Here is a 7,500-nt window from a genome sequence, read left to right on the forward strand (position 1 = left end):
ATAGATAGATAGATAGATAGATACTTTATTGATCCTCAAGGGGAAATTCAAGCTTTAATTCGAAATTCAAATTTATTTAAACTATGTTGGCAAATATTATATTGTTATAACTGTTTAGAGATTAAGATTATTTAAATGCATTTATTATTAATTATTACATTCAAAATAAAATTCATATTTCTAATGCAATACCTACTGAAAGCTTAAAATATTGGGGAGTTCAAGGTGTATATCTGACACTTTGAAACACTCACACACACACACACACACACACACACACACACACACACACATGCACACACAGAATTTGCAAACTTTCTCACACACACACACACACACACACACACACACACACACAAACACACACACACACATACACACACACACACACACACACTCCCATACACACACACACACACACACACACTCCCTCCCTCTCTGCACCTTCTGCAGGCTGCCCTGCGTTTAGCGCATGTGGAGGGTTCCATTTGCTGGCTGTTATCACCTCCGCTTGAAGGGACGGCCGGCTGCGCCACCCACCCTGCCCAGGCTGCCCACCCCGGCGCCAGCCTCGCGGGCCCCTGGCCTTCCATCGCGCTGGGCGGGCGGCCACTTGAACTCCCCCACCCTCCACAAAACCCCCACCCCCCAACCCTCCACAGCCTCCGCAGCCCAAAAGCACTTCCCCAGAGCACAGGCACCTAAGGCAGGCCTCCCCGGCGTTGAGCGTCTGCCCGGGAGTTGTGCACAGAGGGCATCAGTGTGCGAGCGTTGGCTCTCTTCCCCCGCGCCACTCAAGCTCCTCTTCCCCCAGTGCGCCGCACATGAAAGGACCCCCTGTGCCACTGGCCGCAAACAGGGGGCCGACATGGACGCACACGCACAGACGCACGCACACACACACACACGCACGCACGCGCGCACACACACACACACACACACACACACACACACACACCACACACACACACACACACACACACACACACACACACACACACACAGACACAGACACAGACACACACACACACACACACACACACACACACACACACACACACACACACACACACATACAAACACACTCTTAGAAATTCAGTTCAGCTCCTGTGTCTGTCCTCCATACACACACACACACACACACACACACACAGAGAGAGAAACACATCCTTTTTCAGCTCATTACTGAATCTCCCATATTCAGGTCACTAGCTCTTGCGGTTCAGGGAGCGGCCATCTTGGAAGCGGAGGTGACCAGGGTCTCCCTGCGTCTCTGTAGCCACATTGTTCCATGTGGCCCGCCATCACTGGGGGCTAGGTAGAATTAAGGGCCGGTCACTCCGGAAGAGAATGTCAGGATAGGTCATCAAGGAGGAAGTGGCCCCGGGGTAGCGCTGGCCGGAAGAGAGGATGAAGTCATCACTCTTAGCACAGAGCAATGGAAGGCAGCTTCCTGAAAGGTGACCACACGTGAGAAGAAGGACAACACACTCTTGGCACTCCGAGGATGGCCTTGAGTAAACCCGAAGTGACATCTCATAGGCTTGGCAATGCATAACTCTCAAAACACATCGAGCTGTAACTTTTTTTTTGCGACTTACTTAACTCTGTGTGTGCAAAAAAGTTTTAAAAATAGTGGCCTACATTTTTTAACGTGGATCGGCTTCAAAATAAACAAGAATAAAGAATGACTATACATTCTGCCACCTCCCTTCCTCACTTGCTGTCTGTCTGTCTGTCTTTCTTTCTTTCTTTCTCTCCCTCTGTCTCTTTCTCTCTCTTTCACTCTCTCACTCTCTCTTCCCCCCACCTCTACGTTCTTTACATCGCCAAGCTGTGATGGCACGAAGACATCATTCTGTCGCCCATGACAACAGAGGCGTCTCTCCAATCAACAGCGGCAGAGTGTGAAACAGTTTGAGTGAAATTAACAGCAGGAAAATAATGAGGCCCTCTGGGTATCCATTCACCCCTGTTCTCATCCCTCGTTCCCACCTTCCCTCCCTGCGATTGCTACCTCTGCGTCTCTCTCTCTCTCTCTCTCTCTCTGTTTCTGCTCTTTACTCTAGCAACGTCCTGTCTTCTTTTTCTTCTTCTTCTTCTTCTTCTTCTTCTTCTTCTTCTTCTTCTCCTCTTGCTTCTCTTGCTTCTTCCTCTTGTCTCTTCTGCTTTATTTTTTGTCTTCTCGTTTGCTTATATTAAATTTAGTTTTTCCCCTTCCTTCTCGTACTCTCTTCTGCTCCACTTCGCTGTGTGTGTAAAAAAAAAAAAAAAAAAAAAGTTCTTCCCTTCCGTGTACGTGTTCACGTTCGCTCCAGAAATAAAGCACAAACAAAAGTAAAAAAGAAAAAAAGGTTGCATCAGTGAAACTTGTGTGCGCGTGTGCATACACATATTGCTCTCACCACAAGCTAAGTCTGGGGTCCCTACTAAATGACTTCATTCATGGCCTTTAAAAAGATAACCCACTGCAAAGGAGAAGAGGAACTCCAGTTCCCTGACATCCTCTGCTTTGTGCTATGTGAACGTCCTCAGTGGTAAATTCACAGAGAAACTTACTATGTTATTTTGGGATTATTATGGGGTATTTTCATCCACAGTGCTGCTATGGATGGCCCTTGTGAAATGCGTACATTCCTGTCCGTGGAGGCAGACTAGACTAGGGTGAGGCATCAGCAGAAAGCTCAAAACATCGCCTCAGGATGTGGAGCAGGAAGAGCAAGAGTGTGGGGGCAGGAAGATGTGAAATAATAAAAGGACCCAGTTGTCATAGGCAGACACCTCCATACCTCTTCCAATTAAGGGCCTGACGTGTGTATGTGTGTGTGTTTGTTTGTGTTTGGGGCTGGGTAGAAGTCACTTCCTGGGGGCTTTGACGTCTGGTTAGCAGTAACCTATCATCCTTATGCCCCCACCCCCACCTGCAAACACCCAAATCACACCAAATTCTAAGACAGCCATTCAAATACCTCCCCCCCGCCCCCTTTAGTGATTTATCTCTGTCTTTGTCTTATCATATATCTCCATATAACTCAATATCTAACCTCAGACCCCGAGCATGATGATGCCCCTAGCCCTCCTCCTCTCTCTCTCTCTCTTTCTCTCTCTCTCTCTCTCTCTCTCTTTCCATCCACCTCCAGTGGGCCAGCCCATCCTCTGGGGAAACAAGCACAGGGAGGCGGGAAGCAGAAGCGAAGCCATTGTGAAGGGGAAGCCGTCTGGCACTTCCTGTTATGAGAGGAAATGCATACAAATGTGCTTCCTGAACACCCCCCATCACCCCGCCAACACACACACACACACACACACACACACACACACACACACACACACACCACACACACACACACACACACACACACACACACACACACACACACACACACACACACACACACACACACACACACACTCTCTCTCCCACCCCCACTCCCATCCCTCATCATTTCCACCCTCAACAACCCCCTGAGGACACACACACACACACACACACTACACTACACTACACTGACTGACCTCCTTTCTACACTCATCTCCCCTGCTCCCCCTTCCTTTTCTTTTAGTCAGTGTGTAGGAGAGAGGGAGGACATGTGTGTGTGTGTGTGTGTGTGAGAGAGAGAGAGAGAGAGAGAGAGAGAGAAGGAGAACATATATAGTTTGTGTGTGGATGTATGGTGGACATATTTCATTGTGTTTGTGGAAGAGAGGAAGAAAGAGGCAGAGAGAGAGAGAGAGAGAGAGAGAGAGAAAGAGAGAGAGAGAGAGGTTCTAAGAGTGGGGCAGTGTTGCAGTAGCTCGTATCAGATTCCTGGTAGGCTACTGTGAATGACCTCAGTGCTTTCCTGAGAGTTATTTTTGGGTGGTTTCGTGTTTGGTGATGCATTCGTCATGTGCTGGCCTGCCCCGTACTGCGCAGCACAGAGCGATGGGAGACTGATCTGTGTTGCTGTTATCCTTTGTGTCAAACACCATGCTCTGATGCATCACAGTAACATTTGGAATGTGTAGGTGTGTGTGTATGTGTACAGAACTGTATGTGTGTCTGAATGTGTGTGTGTGTGCGTAGGGGTTTTAAAAGGATCCATCCCATCACATGTGCGCCTGTGTGTGTGTGCGCATGTGTTTCTGTGTGTGTCCATATATGTGCAGTATTTGTATGAACATGATTTTTTTTTTCTGTGTTTGTTTGTGTGTGCATGTGTGTGTGTGTGTGTGTGTGTGTGTGTGTGTGTGTGTGTGTGTGTGTGTGTGTCGCGTCGTCGCGTCGCGTCGGTCGCGTGCGTCGTCGTCGCGTGTGTGTGTCTGTGTGTGTGTGTGTGTGTGTGTTCATGCCTCTCTATGCTATATTTGTAAGAATATGAACTTTTCCTGCTTGCGTGTGTGTGTGTGTGTGTGTGTGTGTGCGTCCTTGTGCGTGTGTGAGGTGGGGCCCAGTGCGCCCTTCGTCGGGTGCCGTGAGGTCGACGTTCGCGCCCGCTGAAAGCCTGAGCGTCTGAGGAGGTGAGCGGAGGAGAAACTAATTCACAGTTGATGCTCCACTCCTCTGGCTGCCTTTCACGCTGCGCTGCCTGATTGTGGCAATGGTGCTGCAGCCGCCATGTTCTGTAATTATCACCAACGGCCTGCCAGAAGCCCACAGTCACCAGAGACTGGCGGGGAATTGAAGAGTCTAATCAGAGTCTTTCTCTCTCCATACAGCTCTCTTGTTGTAGTGGTCTAGCCAACTGTTGTCCTATAAGTATTTATAGTTTGCATGTTGGTTCAGAGTAGTGGCCTCTCTACAGGAAGTATAACTTTGTAGTAACAGAAGCCTGAGGTTCCGGCATCACACTAATGGTCAGTGTTTTCTCTTTTTTTTTCATGCATGCAAACCACACCACAAAATCATGAACCTTGAAGAGAAATTAAAAATGGCCATCAAAACCGTAACCAGAGAAGTTGATAAACTAAAGTATCTTTGCCGTAGCACAAAGCCGCCACAAGTCTCATGTGTTTGTAGCGGTTTATGTCCGCCTATCACGCCCAGGCCTCTGGATCCTTCCAGCCTGGCTTCATCAGCACATATCCAAATCTTGGCATCCTTCTTCTCCCAAGTTACTTACGAAAGCCATACGGACCCAGCAAGAGGGAGGGAAGGAGGGAGGGAAGGAAGGAGGGAGGGAAGGAAGGAGGGAGGGAAGGAAAGAGGGAGGGAAGGAGAGAGGGAGGGAAGGAAGGAGAGAGGGAAGGAGAGAAAGACTAAAAGAAGCAGGGTCCATCTGATGGATGGCTGCTCATCTGGCCTGGCAGGTTTCCTGAGCGCTCCTCCGTGATGATGTGCAATCAGAGGATAATAAGTTCTCTTATGGCCCTTTATGAGCAGGGAGCGAGGGGGCTGTTGACACAGGGAGGCCCATTAGGATAATTGACCAGTCAGTGGGGAAGGCCGGCTGGAAAATGTGGCTCCGACGACAAAGCACTTAGTGTGTGTGACAGCGCCCAGGCAACTGGTAAAGGGAACAGAGAGACCGAGAGACAGACAGACAGAGAAAGAGCGAGGGAAACACAGAGAGAGAGAGAGAGAGAGAGAGAGAGAGAGAGAGAGAGAGAGAGTGGTGGAGAGGTGTGTATTGTGTGGCTTGACAGCGTTAAACTCTGTGTTTACCCTAGGTTTTGAATTGCCGATGGCGTTCGTGTGTCTGTTGTGCCAGTAAGTGTTCTTAGGATGAACTGAAATTGAACACACACACATAAACACACACACGCGTGCGCACAGAGGCACACAGAAAGCGACTAATAAGGAGGAAGAGAAAAACTGACTGTCTGTCTGTCTGAGTGTGTGTGTGTGTATGTGTGTGTGTGTGTGTGTGTGTGTGTGTGTGTGTGTGCGTGCGCGCATGTAGGGGGCGAGTTTGTGTGTGTGTGTGAGTGTGTGTGTTTATGTGTGGGAGATGAGTGGACACAAGTGTGAAAATGAATCATTTCGTCTTTGGTCATGCTGAGTCTAATTTTAGATTACTTTCATAGCTCCTCCTGCACAGCCAAATAGCACATTGTTCTAGGCAGAGAAGCCTTGACACCCTGGCAGAGAGAGAGAGAGAGAGAGAGAGAGAGAGAGAGAGAGAGATGGAGGTTGCTGGACCAGAACACGTTCCTCTCCCTCTCTCGCTATATCCAGTGTTTTGAGCTTTGACAAGTCTTGGGAGTTAGAACTGTAACACACACTTTGTGCCGTTCTAGTGAAACCGTCTGATTGAAGGTGAACTCGAGGCATTGGCACCTCCTAATCTGTGCGTCTGTCAGGAGTCCGTTGGCTTGCCATTGGCTGCCGTCGGTTGGCTGGCACTGCGGCGTCTTTGTGTGGCATGCAGCTTTTTTATTTGCAGAGAAGTGTCAAAATGAGAAACGAGAAACAGGGCGAGAGCAGAGATCAAAGTGGCACACTGGCATTCATACGTGTTTTATGCTGATAAACAGCTGGGAAAGTGTTAGTGTGTGTGTGTGTGTGTGTGTGTGTGTGTGTGTGTGTGTGTGTGTGTGTGTGTGTGTGTGTGTGAGTGTGAGTGTGAGTGTGTGCGCTCAAATGTGCATGTCTGTGTGTAATTTGTTCTGTCTGTGTTTGTGCACAGTTTGTTGAAAGAAACTTTGTTTTTGATGGGGATGGGTGGAGGTTGGAGATTACACAACCTATTGTATGTGTATTGTAACATTGCGATATTATACATCAAATACGTTATTCTATTCAATCTCCTATTACCACAAGTTTGTTTCCACACATGTATGATAAAGAATGTGTAAGCAGCCATATTTTTAGCTGCAGTGTAATAGGCCACATTTCACTCCTCTCCTTAGCCCTTCCTGTAAGATCAGCGTTTTCCTTCTCTCTTTGGGTGGGCTTCTCCACCTCTCTCTCACTCTCTTTCTCTCTCTCTCACTCTCTCTCTCTTTCTCTATTTCTCTGTCTGTCTCTCTGTGTATGCGGTGTGAATGAAACCTGTACCCCAGGCCACTCACCGTGCCCTCGCCTGGCGCTTTCTATTCATCCGCGGTCTCAGGTGTGTTTCTGTGCCCCGACTTCTCTCCAGGTTGCACTTGCGCGCCTCATCTCTTTCCCAACTCGCGACTGCTTTGATCAACATTTTTTTTTTTCGCCTCTTTATTATGTGACCCTTAGTGTCCCAGAATGCCTCTTGATTATGACGGGGACTTTTGCAACGTAAATTCAAAAGAGATGAAAGGGCTTGTGGTGCCAGAGGCAGATGAAGAGTGACACGCTGACCCCCCCCACAAACACACACACACACACACAGACATACACTCAGATGCGATTCTATCTGAAATTAATTGCTGAGGTGGAAAAAAAAAACCTAGTTGGAGTCTGCAGTTCCGCACTGGTCCTTCTTTTGACTTTCACTGAATAGCTGTCCTTAGTGGTGGTGCCAATTCATCGTATGATTAGGGGCGCTCTCAGCAGGTCTGAAAGGACCTTTGAAGGCTCCGTCAAAGCTTGATCCTGCACAC

At 48.4% G+C, this 7,500-nt stretch overlaps 1 protein-coding gene across 5 annotated transcripts in view; it reads left to right on the forward strand.

Annotated features, from left to right (window-relative positions):
* mef2cb (myocyte enhancer factor 2cb) overlaps positions 1 to 7,500 on the forward strand; it is a 91,891-nt gene that overhangs the window by 44,456 nt on the left and 39,935 nt on the right. The gene's annotated exons all lie outside the window — the stretch shown is intronic.

Source organism: Alosa alosa, chromosome 5 (genome assembly GCF_017589495.1).
Source record: "Alosa alosa isolate M-15738 ecotype Scorff River chromosome 5, AALO_Geno_1.1, whole genome shotgun sequence".
In the NCBI taxonomy this organism is placed as follows: Eukaryota; Metazoa; Chordata; class Actinopteri; order Clupeiformes; family Clupeidae; genus Alosa; species Alosa alosa.